A 17,428-nucleotide genomic window follows, 5' to 3' on the forward strand; every position below is an offset into this window, starting at 1 on the left:
TGAGCTTTAGGTTACAGTCAGAAGGGACCATTAGGCTCATTGCTCAGCAGGGTGTTCAGCACCTACTGTAGTCCTTAGCACATTGTATGTGTTCAATAAATATTTGTTTTGGATGAATAAATGGATAGATGGGACATAAACTCACCTGAGATCATTGTCTTGGTTAGCTATTAACATAGTAATGCTGCATAACAAACTGCCCCCAAAACTCAATGACTTAAAACAAGGTTCATTTATTCTTGCTCATAGGTCAGGAGATTAGCTGGAATGGCCTGTGTCATGTGAATTCATCTAGGGACACAAGAAAGCTCTTTTCATGGAGATGGCAACAGCACATGACTTCTTTAGGTGAGTGCTCAGAACTGTCATGCCGTCACTTCCATCCACATCCCGTTGGCCAAAGCATGTCTCCTCACTAAGCCCAAAGTTAAGGGCTAGGGAAGTACCTGATGGCCACAGTTCAAGGGGGAGAACTATGAAGTTATATATCAAAGAACATGGTTCAGGGAGGGGTAAAAAATTGAGACTCCAGATTTGATCTGCCATAATCATGTGATGAGTCAGGGAGTTCATACCGTTTTGTCCAGTTCCAATGTCTATGTTTTTTCCTCTGCTCCAAATGCTTCATGTACACTCAAAGACAGTTTTACCATGCATGTGACTCCTAGACTCCAGGGTGTATGTTATGTTTCCATCCTCTAAAAAATCTGATATTCTGCTTTTAAAAATTTTGTTATTTATCTCATTGAATGATTGTCATTTTTGTGGTACTGGACTGCAATCAATCCACATGATTTGGCTCTGTCATAAAGTTGGAGGTGTAGTCTCATGGAGCTTCAAAGAATCTGTTAGTCTGCACATGTTTTTGCTTTAATCATGGACCGTCTCAGTTACTAAGGGCCCAGGATGCTGCTGCCAATGGCTGAAGCACAAGAAGGTGGAATTTTCAGTCCCAGTACAATGCGTTTGGTTTTCAACTTTGAGGTTCCTTGCTGCTGTCAGAACCTACCATTGCCTTTAAAAATTTTTGTTCACTTAAAAAAATGCATACAGCAAAATTCTCTCTTTTTGGTGTATAATTCTATGAATTTGACAAAGGTACATAGTCATGTAACTACCAAGACAATCAAGATATTTCCATCACCTGCAAAATTCTCTTGTGAACTACCCCTTGGTAGTTCATCCTTTCCCACACGTCCAGTCTTTTCTAGAATGTCATGCAAATGGAATCATATTGTGTGGCCTTTTGAGTCTGGCTTCTGTTAGTTAGCATGATGCATTTAAGTCTCGCCCATGTTGTGCATATCCTAGTTCGTTCCTTTTTGTTTCTGAGTAGGATTCCATTGTATGGATGTTTGGCACTTTGTTTATCCATTCTGTGACTGAGGGACATTTGGCAGTTTGTTTCCAGTTTTTGGTAGTTATGAAAATCCACTATGTATTTTGGCATATAGGTTCTGGTGTGAATGTAAATTTTCATTTCTCTTGAAAAAATACTTACAGAGTGGAATTGCTGGATTGTATGGTAAGAGTATGTTTTAATATTCCAACTCCCTATTAGAATATTGGAACCCAAACCAACCTTTTTACAAAACAGCCAAATTGTTTTCCAAAGTGGCCGCACCATCTTGGATTCCCATCAACACTATGTAAAAGTTCCTACTGTTACTTTTTAATTTCTCTGTTTTCTCTTTGCCACTTACTTCCTTATATGAATTTGCAAACCCAGACCCCATCTATTTCCTCAAATTTATTTTTTGCCTTCCCTGGTGTTTTAAAAGAGGCTATTGCCTGGATCAGACCTGTTTTGGAATAAAGTGCATCACTATTCTCCACATGGTGTAATAGGTGAGAATATTGGAGTTCAAGGGCATGAAATTAGAATACAATTTGCTGTTAGTGCACTGGTCATCCAAGGGCCATTTTCTTTTCTTGGTGAACTCAATACAAAAATAAAGGTGCTGATCTAGAAAATATGTATAGTTTCTATAAAGCCAATTCAATGACTTCTGGTTTCTTAGCCTTATCAACCTACCATCATTTCTGATATTTATCAAGCTGAATTCCTGACTTTGGCTTTTACCATTTCAACATGTGCTGGCCTAACTTTCAGCTGCCAGCACTGCCTTTATTTCATTTGAGAACATTCTCCTGTCATCGAAGGCCATTCTGCTCATGCACATGGCAGGTTAGAGTACCATGGAATGAACACCACCAGGAGCAGTCATCAGCCACTGATGGACAGAAGAAATAGGGTGAATTTGTATAAACACCCCGTCTCCCTCACCTTCTGGGTGGGGTAACTCTGAGGTTCGTGGATCTATACTGGCTCCAGGGGTTCCCCAGTGGGTTTAAGTTCCAGTTGCCCACAGTAGTAATTTGCTTATAAGACAAACTTCATTGGCTGCCTTCCTTCCCTGTTTGGCTTCCCTACTCTCTTATTGGTGCTCCTCTACTTCCCAAATCAACCACTCAAAATCAGTCCTTGACTGTCTATTTTTTGGGGAAGCCACACCAAGACTGGACTATTCCTGATTTCTCTCCTCAACTCCCTTTATTGACTGCCTGCTTTCCTGACCTCCATGTGTTCTGTTCTCCATTAACTGAGTCTATTCAAACTTCTATCTAGTTCTCCAGGTCCTGACATATTCTAAGTGTCCCTGCTCTCCTGCAGCCCATGAACATGATGTAGCATTTGCTATGGTGGAAAGATTATGGCTGTGGGAGACACATCTGTGTGAAGTTGGATGAGTGACTTAAACTTCTCCAAATATCAGTTATGACACCTATAAAATGAGGTTACTGGATCCTATCATGAAGATGGTTTAGAACCTTAGAGTTCCTATGGGTAATTAGTGGGTGGTATATGTCAGCAGCATAAGTTAGTTCTCTTGTTTCTCATTGTCTGATCACTTAGAGACCAAGTCTTATTTCTTTCATGGCTGACCACTTTTTAAGAGCACATGTCAAGGAGTCTGTCTGATTTTATCCATGGTATTTGGTTTTTCATTGATCTGGGAATGTTATATGATATATTTGTGCCATAGTTCTTGTCTTAGTAGATTATTTCAGTGAAAGAAATAAGTTCTGTCAGTGTTGCAAATTAGGAATTTAGGCAAAAATTACAGTGTTTCATAAGTGAGTACTGAGATTGAGTGAAAGAGGAAAGTGTGGTATGAAAACAATTGTCTTATTTTTGCTTTGAACCCAAGCATAATAAAAAAGAGAAGACTCAGGGCAAAACAGAATCCTAGATTTAGAAACAACATGAAGAGTCACCTGGTAACAATAATTGTAATGGCTAATGTTTATTGAACACTGGGAATGTGTGCCAGGCAGTGTTCCAAGTGCTTTTTAGATGCTCCCTCCACAACAGCCTTCTGAGATCATTGTTATTATCATCATGCCCATTTTACAGGTAAGGAAACAAGGCCAGAGAAGTTAATTAACTTTCTCAAGTTTACATTGCCAATGAGTAGTGAGGCAGGAGTCAAACTCAGGAAGTGAGACACCATAGTCTACACTTTTAACTTCTGTGCCATGCCCTCCCCCACCCCTGCAGCCTGAGTAGCCCTGTCATGGAGAATCAATGGTTTTCAACACATTTTGTTTCATGTTGAATAATCTTGGTTTTTTTTATCTTGAGTGTAAATCAGCTTCTAAGTCTCTTAAACTTTTTGATCCTAGTTCTAACTTTCAGAAAAGATTATTTTGATCTTGAACGCCTTTTGAGGCTTAATCCAACACCCTTGGGTTTTCCCTCCTACAGTAAAAATAGGCCCTAAAAATTCTTGCTGCAAAATCACTTGTGTAGTATGTGTATTCACAATCACAAGAAGGCTGTTGCACATCCCTACTTGTCATTGCTGGCTCTGGTTCTTCACCCAGTCATCAATTTGCATTAGTTTTCTGTCATGCCTAACCTAGGCTTGTTTTCAAGGAAGAAATGTTCAAAAGGACCAAATGGAAGCAGAAGTTCAATATTCTACAGGAAGAAATGAAGAATTCCAAACACAATAAATATGTGGGTCAACATACAATTTATTTTTTCTATGTTCTTGTTTTATAAAATGATAATTGACCGAAAAAAAGATCATTGACTATTTCAAGCAAAATAAGCAGTGTATTCTGGGGTTTACAACATATATAATAACAATCACATAAAGATGGAAGGGAAGTTAAAGGAAGAATACTGTTGTAAGATTCATATATTAGATGTGATGTGGTCTAATATTAATTCATGCTAGTTGTGACAAGTTAAGAATGCATGTTATAGTCCTTAGCATTACCACTAATAAAATAACCAAAGAAATATAGTTTAAAAGATATTAGAGTAGATAAAAAAGAATACCTAAAAGATAATTGATCAATCCAAATGAAGACAGGAAAGCAGAAACAAAAGAACAGCAACAACAAAGTGGAACAAGCAGAAAACAGAGTGTAGAGTTAAATACAGCCATGTCAATAATTACATTAAATGTTAATGGGCTAAACACTCAGATTAAAAGGCAGAGATTGTCCAACTGGGTGAAAAAATAGAGTCCACCTATGTTTTATTTATGAGGGATACATGTCAATATAAAGACCAGAAAGGTTAAAAGTAATAGATGGAACAAGACATATCAGGGACTGAACCATATAAGTGGGGCAACTCTGCCTTACCTGAAGCAGGAAGTATAGGGAACCTACATAGATTTCCAAAACCTTAACAGAGGATGGAGGCAACACTAGAAGAATGACTTCTTGGAGCAAGGAAGTGCCAACTGATGATGGATGCTGAAAACATTTCCCCAGAGATCTGACAAGTTTAGCAAACAATTAAATAATGTCTTTTCCTTTCTGCTTTGTAGAAAGTTGACAATAAAAAGCCATGTTTAGTGGTGTGGAAATGGTGATTTTTCTGCCACCCCCTCCAGGATAGCTCTTCAGTCTCACCCACATCTGAGCTGTGAGTACTAGCACTCACCTGACTTGGGTACCAACTTCCTTTACCAGTTGGAGTTTGCTGATGGATTTAGCTGCATGCCATCTTTTTTCCTAGTTCAGTATGTCCTCTTTTCCTGCTGGTCCCATGGTAGTGACTGTTGCCATAGCAAACAATGACAGAATATAAGAAAGAGAAATGTTGGCATATTTATTGCTTCAATTTTGATGGTGGACTGAAGGGTATAAAAATGAAAAGGATGCTGCTGTGGCTTTGTCTCTCTGCCTTTGCTGTGAGGCTGTTATTTGGCAAAAAGTAAGCTTTCTAAGTGACGAGTTCCTTTATACACATGCAGCACATATGCAGTGCATGTCTGACTCTTCCCAAGCTGAGGAAACTGCTAGGCCTCTGTGCAAGAAAAAGAAGCCTGGAATATTCTCTTTCTCTTTCTGACCTCCTGCTAAGACTCTTGCTTGACATCCTTCCAAAAGGCCCCTCAGCTGGGCAATTGCAGAGATGTAATTTCATTGACAAAATTCATGGTTTCAGTCTTTAGTGTGAAATAAATTTCAGGTAAACTGGAGATTGTCTAAAACTGTGATACAGAGTTAGACTGGGCTAGGGAGAAACTTTCTATGGTAGGTGGTTGTTTTTCTGGGAGTGACTTTAATTAACCTCTCTACTTTATGCCTGCACGCTGGAAAGGATCTTGAAGGTGGCGTTTCCCTCCTGCTGTTCAAAGGGAATGAAAGTGACAGTTGAGTTTATTCTCAGCATTGTTAATTTGGTTGATATTGGGGCCTTTCCAAAGAAACCACTAAAGCTATCATAGAAAATGAAGGGTAACACATTTGAGAAAGATTCTGGAACATTTGGCTCTTGTGGTGGCCTGCAAAAAAAAAAAAGGGAAAAAAGAAAAGGATGAATTCATTATCTCCAAATAGTGGAAAATATTATAAATGGCAGTAAATGAAGTAAATGGGAGTTTCCACTGTAATGTACAATTCTTTAAGCCAGCCACCCAGAAAGAACACAGCTTGGTTTGCTGGGTGGGGAGTCTGACTTTAAATGCAGGAGACTGTTCTTGAGCTCCAAGTGCTGTTTGGGAGTAAGGCATTTCTTCTGCTGCTGTGGATCTTCTGGTTTATTGCCCATCTAGACTGTGTGTGTCTTGCAGCCTGCTGAATTGAACCCAAATGGAGCTCTCACTTCTTCAACTTAGATCTGACCTTAGGGTGTTGATTTCCTGCCTGACTCAGTCTCCAGAGGAAAAGAAAATAAGAGACTAACCTCTTTTTGTGTGTGAGGAAATGGTCTCTCTTGCTTTTGGATGGCTCTCCCACTCCGGCTGCCTTTGCTGGCCTGCAGAACAAAAGCCGTGGCTGTGTCTCCTTGTCAGGAGGATGCATCGCTGAGCATGTCTGCTCAGGCCTGGGCTATGACTCTCCCCTGTGGACCCCACCCTCCTATCCTGAGAGCTGAACATGTGGGTTGACAGGTTTCCCACACAGGACCAGGAGGCCACATGCATCACCACCACCACTACCATCTCCCTCTCCTGCTACAAAACATCGGTGAAGGGGGTCCCCACCTTCACCTAAATGAGGGAGTTACCACTGGCCCAGAGCGGAGGTGAGGTCCGCTTGATGGAGTCTCATCTGTTCTTCTGGCTAATAAAGTGGGTCATCCACAGCCTAGCATCTTCTCAATCTTTCCTTAACTAATTTTAGTGATTTTTGAGGAATTATGCAATATAGACATTTGATTATAGACTCTTGTTACCTGATACTTGCTATGGAATCCAGAAAAAAAGAATAACTGTGTCTCTGTAAATTTTAAAATAAACTCATCTCTAGGGTCTTATTTTCTACTTTTTATTCTGACTATAAACTATTTTGTACTGAGCAAAAAAAAAGCCCTGAAGTTTGGCCTGTGAAAACTTGCTGGTCCATGGAAATTGAGGGGTAGTGGTGCCAAATTCAGTTCTATAAGTATTGTTGAGAACTCACTGTGTGCAAATTCCAAAAGAAATATGAGTCATAATTTCAGACCTTAATACGCATAAAATCTACTTGAAAAGACAGAACAACACATATGGAACACCTGATCTGTATTACCTCCTATTTGATGTGTGTGGATGCACATGTATGTACATACACGCATACCCACACATGCACACAAATACACACATATGCATGCATTTGCAAAATACTTATATATACGTACTTATAGATACATATATACACATACCCATACCCACACATAAATACTATGCATAGATAAACATACATACACACATACATACATTCATACATTTATATACACCTACATACATACATACATACAGACAAATACATTCACTCCCATACACTCTCACACACACACTTATTATCTCACATATATATACACATACACTCATACATATTTTCACATGCATGTACCCACACACACATATACACACATTCATACATATGGACATAACACACACATATATACACTCACATGTTTATACACATATACACACAAATACACACTTTTTTAAATAGCTCTTTATTGGACTATAATTGCTTCACAATATTGTGTTAGTTTCTGTTGCACAACAAAGCAAATCAGCCATATGCATGCACATGTCCCCATATACCCTCCCTATTGAGCCTTCCTCCCATCCTCCCTATCCCACCCCTCTAGGTCATCACAGAGCACTGAGCCGATCTCCCTGTGCTATGCTGCTGCTTCCCACCAGCCAACTATTTTACATTCGGTAGTGTATATATGTCGATGCTACTCTCACTTCGCCCCAGCTTTGCCCTCCCAACGCATGTCCTCAAGTCCATTTTCTAGGTCTACCTCTTTATTCCTGCTCTGCAACTAGGTTCATCAGTACCATTTTTTTTTTTTTTTTAGATTCCATATATATGCGTTAGCATACGGTATTTGTTTTTCTTTTTCTGACTTACTTGACTCTGTATGACAGACTCTAGGTCCATCCATCCCACTACAAATAACTCAATTTCGTTTCTTTTTATGGATGAGTAATATTCCATTGTATATATGTGCCACATCTTCTTTATTCATTTATCTGTTGATGGACAGTTAGGTTGCTTCCATGTCCTAGCTATTGTAAATAGTGCTGCAATGAACACTGTGGTACATGACTCTTTTTGAATTATGGTTTTCTCAGGGTATATGCCCAGTAGTGGGATTGCTGGGTCATATGGTAGTTCTATTTTTAGTTTTTAAGGTACCTCCATACTGTTCTCCATAGTGGTTGTAACAATTTACATTCCCACCAACAGTGCAGGAGGGTTCCCTTTTCACCACACCCTTTCCAGCATTTATTGTTTCTAGATTTTTTGATAATGGCCATTCTGACCGGCGTGAGGTGATACCTCATTGTAGTTTTGATTTTCATTTCTCTAATAATTAATGATGTTGATCATCTTTTCACGTGCCTCTTGGCCATCTTTATGTCTTCCTTGGTGAAATGTCTATTTAGGTCTTCTGCCCATTTTTGGATTGGGTTTTTTTGTTTTTTGATATTGAGCTGCATGAGCTGTTTGTATATTTTGGAGATTAATCCTTTGTCTGTTGTTCCATTTGCAAATATTTTCTCCCATTCTGTGGGTTGTCTTTTTGTCTTGTTTATGGTTTCCTTTGCTGTGCAAAAGCTTTTAAGTTTCATTTAGTCCCATTTGTTTATTTTTGTTTTTATTTCCATTACTCTAGGAGGTGGGTCAAAAAAGATCTTGCTGTGGTTTATGTCAGAGTGTTTTTCCTATATTTTCCTCTAAGAGTTTTATAGTGTCTCATCTTACATTTAAGTCTTTAATCCATTTGGAGTTTATTTTTGTGTATGGTGTTAGGTAGTATTCTAATTTCATTCTTTTACATGTAGCTGTCCAGTTTTCCCAGGACCACTTATTGAAGAGGCTGTCTTTTCTCCATTGTATGTTTTTGCCTCCTTTGTCATAAATTAGGTGCCCACGTGTGCATGGGTTTATCTCTGGGCAGTCTATCCTGTACCATTGATCTATATTTCTGTTTTTGTGCCAGTACCATACTATCTTGATTACTGTAGCTTTGTGGTATAGTTTGAAGTCAGGGAGTCTGATTCCTCCAACTCTGTTTTTCTTTCTCAAGATTGCTTTGGCTATTCGGGGTGTTTTGTGTTTCCATACGAATTGTAAAAATTTTTGTTCTAATTCTGTGAAGAATGCCAGTGGTAGTTTGATAGGGATTGCATTGAATCTATAGATTGCTTTGGATAGTGTAGTCATTTTCACAACATTGATTCTTCCAATCCAAGAACATGGTATATTTCTCCATCTGTTTATGTCATCTTTGATTTCTTTCATCAGTATTTTATAGTTTCCTGAGTACAAGTCTTTCACCTCCTTAGGCAGGTTTATTCCTAGGTATTTTATTCTTTTTGTTGCGATGGTAAATGGGAGTGTTTCCTTAATTTCTCTGATTTTTCATTGTTGGTGTATAGCAATGCCAGAGATTTCTGTGCATTAATTTTGTATCCTGCAACCTTACCAAATTCACTGATTAATTCTAGTAGTTTTCTGGGGGCATCTTTAGGATTTTCTAGGTATAGTATCATGTCATCAGCATACAGTGACAGTTTTACTTCTTCTTTTCCAATTTGTGTTCCTTTTATTTGTTTTTCTTCTCTGAATGCTGTGGCTAGGCCTTCCAAAACTATGTTGAATAAGAGTGGCGAGAGTGGACATCCTTGTCTTGTTCCTGATCTTAGAGGTAATGCTTTCAGTTTTTCACCATTGAGTATGATGCTTGCTGTGGGTTTGTCATATATGGCCTTTTTTATGTTGAGGTAGCTTCCCCCTATGCCCATTTTCTGGAGAGTTTTTTTTTTTTTATCATAAATGGGTGTTGAATTTTGTCAAAAGCTTTTTCTGCATCTATTGAGATGATCATATGGTTTTTATTCCTTAATTTGTTAATGTGGTATACCACGTTGATTGATTTGCATATATTGAAGACTCCTTGCATCCCTGGGATAAATCCCACTTGATCATGCTGTATGATCCTTTTAATGCACTGTTGGATTCTGTTTGCTAGTATTTTGTGCAAGATTTTTGCATCTATATTCATCAGTGATATTAGTCTATAATTTTCTTTTTTTGTGATATCTTTTTCTGGTTTTGGTATCAGGGTGATGGTGGCTTCGTAGAATGAATTTGGGAGTGTTTCTCCCTCTGCAAGTTTTTGGAAGATTTTGAGAAGGATTGGTGTTAGCTCTTCTCTAAATGTTTGATAGAATTCACCTGTGAAGCCATCTGGTCCTGGACTTTTGTTTGTTGGAAGATTTTTAATTACAGTTTCAATTTCATTACTTGTGATAAGTCTGTTTATATTTTCTAATTCTTCCTGGTTTCGTCTTGGAAAATCACATCTTTCCAAGAATTTGTCCACTTCTTCATGGCTGTCCATTTTATTGGCATATAGTTGTTTGTAGTAGTCTCTTATAATCCTTTGTATTTCTGCAGTGTCAGTGTGATTTCTCCTTTTTCATTTCTAATTTTATTGATTTGTGTCCTCTCCCTTTTTTTCTTGATGAGTCTGGCTAAGGGTTTATCAATTTTGTTTATCTTCTCAAAGAACCAGCTTTTAGTTTTATTGATCTTTGCTATTGTTTTCTTCATTTCTATTTCATTTATTTCTGCTCTGATCTTTATGATTTCTTTCCTTCTACTGACTTCGGGTTTTCTTTGTTCTTCTTTCTCTAGTTGTTTTAAGTGTAGGGTTAGATTGTTTATTTGAGATTTTTCTTGTTTCGTGAGGTGAGATTGCATTACTATAAACTTCCCTCTTAGAACTACTTTTGCTGTGTCCAGTAGGTTTTGGGTCATTGTGTTTTCATTGTCATTTCTTTCTGTGTTTTTTTTTTAAATTTCCTGTTTGATTTCTTCAGTGGATCTCTTGGTTATTTAGTAGCGCACTGGTTAGCCTCCATGTATTTGTGTTTTTTACAGTATTTTTCCTGTAATTGATTTCCAATCTCACAGCACTGTGGTCAGAAAAGATGCTTGATATGATTTCAATTTTCTTAAATTTTCTGAGGCTTGATTTGTGACCCAAGATTTGATCTATCCTGGAGAATGTTCCATGAGCACTTGAGAAGAAAGTGTATTCTGCCACTTTTGGGTGGAATGTTCTATAAATATCAATTAGATCTATCTGATCTATTGCGTCATTTAAAGCTGTGTTTCCTCATTTATTTTCCGTTTGGGTGATCTGTCCATTGGTGTAAGTGGGGTGTTAAAGTCCCCTACTATTACTGTGTTACTGTCAATTTCTCCTTTCATGGTTGTTAGCATTTGCCTTATGTATTGAGGTGCTCCTATGTTGGGTGCATAAACGTTTATAATTGTTATATCTTCTTCTTGGATTGATCCTTTGATCATTATGTAGTGTCCCTCCTTATCTCTAGTAGCAGTCTTTATTTTAATATCTATTTTATCTGATACGAGTATTGCTACTCCAGCTTTCTTTTGATTTCCATTTGCATGGAATATCTTTTTCCATCCCTTCACTTTCAGTCTGTATGTGTCCCTAGATCTGAAGTGGGTCTCTTGTAGATAACATGTACACGGGTCTTGTTCTGGTATCCATTCATCCAGTCTGTGTCTTTTGGTTGGGGCATTTAATCCATTTACATTCAAGGTTATTATCGATATGTATGTTCCTATTACCATTTTCTTAATTATTTTGGGTTTGTTTATGTGGGTCTTTTTCTCCTCTTGTGTTTCCCACTTAGAGAAGTTTCTTTAGCATTTGTTGTAAAGCTGGTTTGGTGGTGCTGAATTCCCTTAGCTTTGGCTTGTCTGAAAAGCTTTTGAATTCTCCATTGAATCTGAATGAGATCCTTGCTGGGTAGAGTAATCTTGGTTGTAGGTTTTTCTCTTTCATCACTTTAAGTATATCCTGCCTCTCCCTTCTGGTCTGCAGAGTTTCCACCAAAATATTGGCTGATAACCTTATGGGGACTCTTCTGTATGTTATTTTTTGTTTTTCCCTTGCTGCTTTTAACATTTTTTCTTTGAATTTAATTTTTGTTAGTTTGATTAATATGTGTCTTGTTGTGTTTTTCCTAGGGTTTATCCTGTATGGGACTCTCTGTGCTTCCTGGACTTCGGTGACTATTTCCTTTCCCATGTTAAGGAGGTTTTCAGCTATAATCTCTTCAAATATTTTCTCAGACCGTTTCTTTTTCTCTTCCTCTTCTGGGACCCCTATAATTTGAATATTGGTGCATTTAGTGTTGTCCCAGAGGTCTCTGAGATTGGCTTCAATTCTTTTCATTCTTTTTTCTTTATTCTGCTCCTTGGCTGTTATTTCCAACATTTTGTCTTCCAGCTCACTTATTCGTTCTTCTGCCTCAGTTGTTCTGTTATTGATTCCTTCTAGTATATTTTTCATTTCAGTTATTGTGTTGTTCATCTCTGTTTGTTCTTTAGTTCTTCTAGATCTTTATTAAACATTTCTTGTATTTTCTCAATCCGTGCCTCCATTCTGTTTCCAAGATTTTGGATCATCTTTACTATCATTACTCTGAATTCTTTTTCAGGTAGATTGTCTATTTCCTCTTCATTTATTTGGTCTTGTAGGTTTTTACCTTGCTCCTTCACCTGTGACATATTTTTTTGCCATCCTTTTTTTTTTTTTTTTAATGAGTGGGATTGTGTTCCTGTCTTACTGGTTGTTTGGCCTGAGGCTTCCAACACTGGCGTTTGTAGGCTATTGGGTAGAGCTGGGTCTTGGTGCTGAGATGAGGAACTCCGTGAGACCTCACTCTGATGAATATTCCCTGGGGTCTGAGGTTCTCTGTTAGTCCAGTGGTTCAGACTCAGAGCTCCCACTGCAGGAGCTTCATCCTGACCCCGGGCTCGTGAACCAAGATCCCGCAAGCCGCCTGGGGCAGCAAAAACAAACAAACAAAAAACAGTAACGAAGTAAAAAATAAAATTAGACTAGGAAACTAACAGATATGTTAGGAAGAATATAAAAATAAAAATATAGATGAATCAACAACCAGAAGGTACATCAGTACCACAAGAGTAAAAAAGAGGAGGAGGGCAAAGAAAAAAAAAAGGGGGGGGTGGTGGAAAGGCCTTGGCTGTGGAGGATGGGGCCCAAGCAAGGGCCAGGTTTGCGTGCTGGGCTGGGCCAATGCTCAGACCCCCAGGGCTGGAAAAGCCCCTGGGGGCTGTGGGGGGTGGGGTTTAGGCTCAAGGAACAGAAGGGGCCCAGGTGTGCCCCCCACCCCTGGTCTCAGAGGGCAGGGGACCTCACCTCAGAGGCCAGCAGCTTTCCTGGGCTCGAGTGGGCAGGGCAAACGCCCTCCTCTCCTCTCCTGCTCCTCCAGTCTGGGAGGGCCCCTCCCACCTGCCTCTCCTGATCTTCCCTCAGCCTCCTTCCTATGCCCCCAAGGACCCACAAGACCTGGAGGGGGCTTTGGAGGGCAGGGAATCAGCCTGGGAGCTCAGCAGGCTCCCCCGGCTAAGTGGGCAGGGCAATCGTCCTCTGCTCCTCTCCCGTTCCTCCTGGATGGCTCCTCCTGCCTGCCTCTCCTGATCTCCCCGGCCTCCCTCCTATGCCCCCAAGGACCCCCACAGCCTGGAGGGGGCCTTGGAGGGCAGGGTACTGGCCTGGGAGCTCAGCAGGCTTCCCGGCCCCAGTGGGCCAGGTGATCGCCCTCCACTCCTCTCCTGCTCTTCCTGGAGAGTCCCTCCCGCCTGCCTCTCCTTGCGTCCCTGGCCTCAGGGGTGCCGATCCTGTCTGGCCTCCACTTCTCCTCCCCACTCAGTCCCCCTACATCCTACCAGTTCACTTTGGGGTTCCTCCCATCTCTTTGGGTGTCAGAGTCCTCCAGCAGTGGCTGGCAGGTGCCCTAGTTGTGGGGAGACGGTAACTCCGCGTCTTCCCACACCACCATCTTGACTCCACCTTCCCACATGCTCACTTTTAAATTTTAGTCAATTAGTTAATTTGTTAGAACCCTAGACCCATATTAATTAATAGTCATGTATCCTTATTTTAAAAAATAATTTTGATGTAGATGCTTCTAGGGTTTCACCATGAAGAAGGGTGTTGACTTTTGTTTTGAAATATATATATATACTTATATACATATTTTTTTTCATATTGACAGACTTTCTTTGTGTTCTTACTTTACTAAGGGATTTTTTTTGTTCAGAGAAATTTGAAAACTATCCAAAGGTAAAGTGAATAATAACACACATTCATATATCTGCCAATCAGAACTGGGGATTGGATATATTCTTCTCTCTTTGCATCATCCTAATTTAAATGAAAGAAATAAAGCACACAGAGAAAGCTGGTGTTTTCTTTGTCTTCCACCTGTAGTTTGCTCTTTGTGTCCCAAGCCCAGAAGAAAATGTGAACTGAACATGTATATTTTTCACTCCATTTTAATACACTTACATACGTATGTATGTCTTGATGAATAACATATAAAGTTCATTTTTGTGTTTGGAAGTAGGACATAAATGTCAAGGTGTGTATCATCTGAAACTTGCTTTTTTCCACTCAACATTTTGTATGGAGCTCTAGTTATGTGACTGAATAGGGAAAATTACATTATTTTAACAGTTATATTGTATTCTAGTATATAAATATACCAAATGTTAGTTACTTGTTCTCCTATTGAAGTAATTTAGACTTTCCTCCCTATTTTAAAGAGCCTTGCATTGGAAATAATTGGGAAAGTCTGCATAGAAACCTATGCAAGAATTTCTCTAGAATATATACCCAAGAGTAGAATTTTTCAGTCAGTACATAGGTTTTCAGTTTTATTAGATACTGCCAAATTGTTCTTCAAAGTGATTTGACCAGTTTAAACTCCCAGAAGGAGTATATGAAAGTTCTATTTCATACCATCTTTGCCATCTTTTTTATAGTTTCAAATGTTTAAATGTTAGCCTATGTGGGGATGTGAGGTGGTATTGTACTGTTGTTCAATTTTCAGGTCCTAAGGAGTTTTTTAAAAATGGAAATAAATGTTGTTTCTATTCAATGCCTTTTCTGAATATATTGAGGGTTTTTTTTTTAATCCATTCACATTTTAAATTATGTTAACTGATTTCTCATAGTTGAATTATCTTGTGATTCCCATAGGTCATGATTTGTTATTCATCTAATGCATTGCCAAATTGCATGCATTAATATTTAATTTATGAGTTTTTATATCCATATTTATAAATAAGTTTGTAGTATAATTTTTTTCTTAGGCTATTTTTCTCAGATTTTGGTATCAGTTTATGTTCTCTTCATAAGGAATTAGGAAATATCCTTTCTTTAGATTCTGGAACATATTATATAGTATAGGGAAAAAATCTCTTTGTTTTCAGAAATCTTTTTTGAAAAAATTCATCCTTGAAACCAGCTGATCCTGGTGCCTTTTGGGATTTTAAGATAGTGTAGGTTGGGAGGGGCTTAGGGAAGATATGGAAGTAGCTTTATAAATGTTTAAATTTTTTAATTTAAAATGTTTAAAATTTCTTCATTGACTATTCATGTTAGATTTTTGTATCTCAAATAGTTTCAACTTTGCTATTTTTTCCCTGGAAAGTTAGCTAGTTTTCCCAGGTTTCAAATTAATTCACTTATAGTGAAAGTCAGATATCTTAATGATCTTCTAGAATATATAAAGAATATTACAACTCAACAATAAAAAGACAACTCAATTTAAAAATGAGCAAAGGATCTGAATAAACATTTCTGCAAAGAAGATATATAAATGTCCAATAAACACATGGAAAAATGCTTAAAATCATTAGTCACTAGGGGAATGCAAACCAAAACCACAAAGAGATATGACTTCCCACCCACTAAGATGGCTATAATCAAAAAGACAATAACAACTATAGGCTAAGATATGGAAAGGAACCCTCATACATTGCTAGTAGGAATGTAAAATGGTTCAGCTGCTTTGGAAAATAGTCTGACAGTTTCTCAAGAAGTTAAAAATTGAGTTACCAAATGACCCAGCAATTTTACTTCTAGGTATATACCCAAGGGAATTGAAAACATATGTCCAAACAAAAACTTGTACACAAGTATTTAAAAAACATTATTTATAATAGCCCCAAAATGGAGACAACCCAAATGTCCATCAACAAATGAAGAGAAAAACAAAATATGGTGTGTCTGTACAATGGAATATTATTTGCCCATAAAAATGAAGTACTGATTCATGCTACAACATGGAGGAACCTTGAAAGCCTTACGCTAGGTGAAAGAAGCAAGACAAAAAAAGCCACATATTGTATGATTCCATTCATGTCGAATGTCCAGAATAGGCAAATCCACAGAGACACAAAATAGATTAGTGGCTACCAGGACCTGAGAGAGGAAGAATTGGGAGTGACTACTAATAGATATGGAGTTTCTTTTTGGGGTGATGGAATGTTCAGGAATTGGATAATGGTGACGATTGCACATTTCTGCAAATATACTAGAAATAATTGAACTGTACACTTTAAAGTGGTGAATTTTGTGGTATGTAAATTATATCGCAATGAAAATATATTAGTGATATTAAGAACATAGAATCTTAGAGCTGAAAGGGATTTTAGAGGTCATAAATTTCACATTCAATCTAATACGGATGGTCAGGGGTCTTTAGTTGAAGTCTTTACTTCTCTAAACTGGAGCTCAAAACCATTCAATATCGACAAGCTTTAATGGCTAGAAAAAGTTCTTTTTTATTGACTTGAAATTTTCCTTTTTTAAACAGTCTCCTACTGATTCTTGTTCTGATATAATGAGTGAAACAAAGGAAGTCTCTCTGCCACACGCTTCTCCTTCACATATTTGAAGATGGACATCATGTCCCTTCCATGTCTCTCTTTCCCAAAATTGTTAATTTGGGGATAGTGGCATTACCAGAGGTTTCATTCTGTGTCTCCCTCCCCCCCACCCGCCTTTTTTTTGTTTAGTTAGTTTTTCTAAAATTACTGCAAACATCACATTTGTTATGTAATAGGAAGAAAAAGATACTGGCAAAATATGCCCTCCCAAACTGAGAATGACTTGATCAGGGCAAGGGGCAGTGGGTCTGTTTATTTACTTGTTGCAGGTCTGACTTGGGGCAAGACTGTAAGGATTACGACTATGTCAGATCCCCCCTGCTCTCACTCCCCCAACCCCCAAGCTGGCCGGTTGAGCGTCCCCTTCCATGTTCTCTTGCAAAGCTGTGCTTCCTGGACTCACTCCTCAGCTGAAGGTGCGGAGGCAGAAATGGAAGACCCAACTCCAGCCCTCAATTAATTCAGGATCCGTGCCCTCTAAAGATAACAGTTTCCTTCAGTATCGTCTAAGTTTGCAGTCATAGCGAACAGTGGAAGAGTTCTCTTCTCAAGAGGAGGCTAGGATTAATAGAAACCCAAGTGAGAGAGAGCTTAAAAAATTCACATGTCCACTGCGGGAGTGAATGGAGGTGGGTAGAATCTGGGA

The 17,428-nt window shown here is 38.6% G+C and overlaps 1 long non-coding RNA gene across 1 annotated transcript in view; it reads left to right on the top strand.

Annotated features, from left to right (window-relative positions):
• The first annotated feature begins 262 nt into the window (after nt 1-262).
• The window catches only part of LOC137750675 (uncharacterized), a 37,317-nt gene continuing 20,151 nt past the window's right edge, over nt 263-17,428 (top strand). The window contains exon 1 of the long non-coding RNA XR_011070526.1: nt 263-348. This is a non-coding gene — a long non-coding RNA (uncharacterized lncRNA). The remainder of the gene's footprint in view (nt 349-17,428) is intronic.

Source organism: Eschrichtius robustus, chromosome 16, assembly GCF_028021215.1.
Source record: "Eschrichtius robustus isolate mEscRob2 chromosome 16, mEscRob2.pri, whole genome shotgun sequence".
In the NCBI taxonomy this organism is placed as follows: domain Eukaryota; kingdom Metazoa; phylum Chordata; class Mammalia; order Artiodactyla; family Eschrichtiidae; genus Eschrichtius; species Eschrichtius robustus.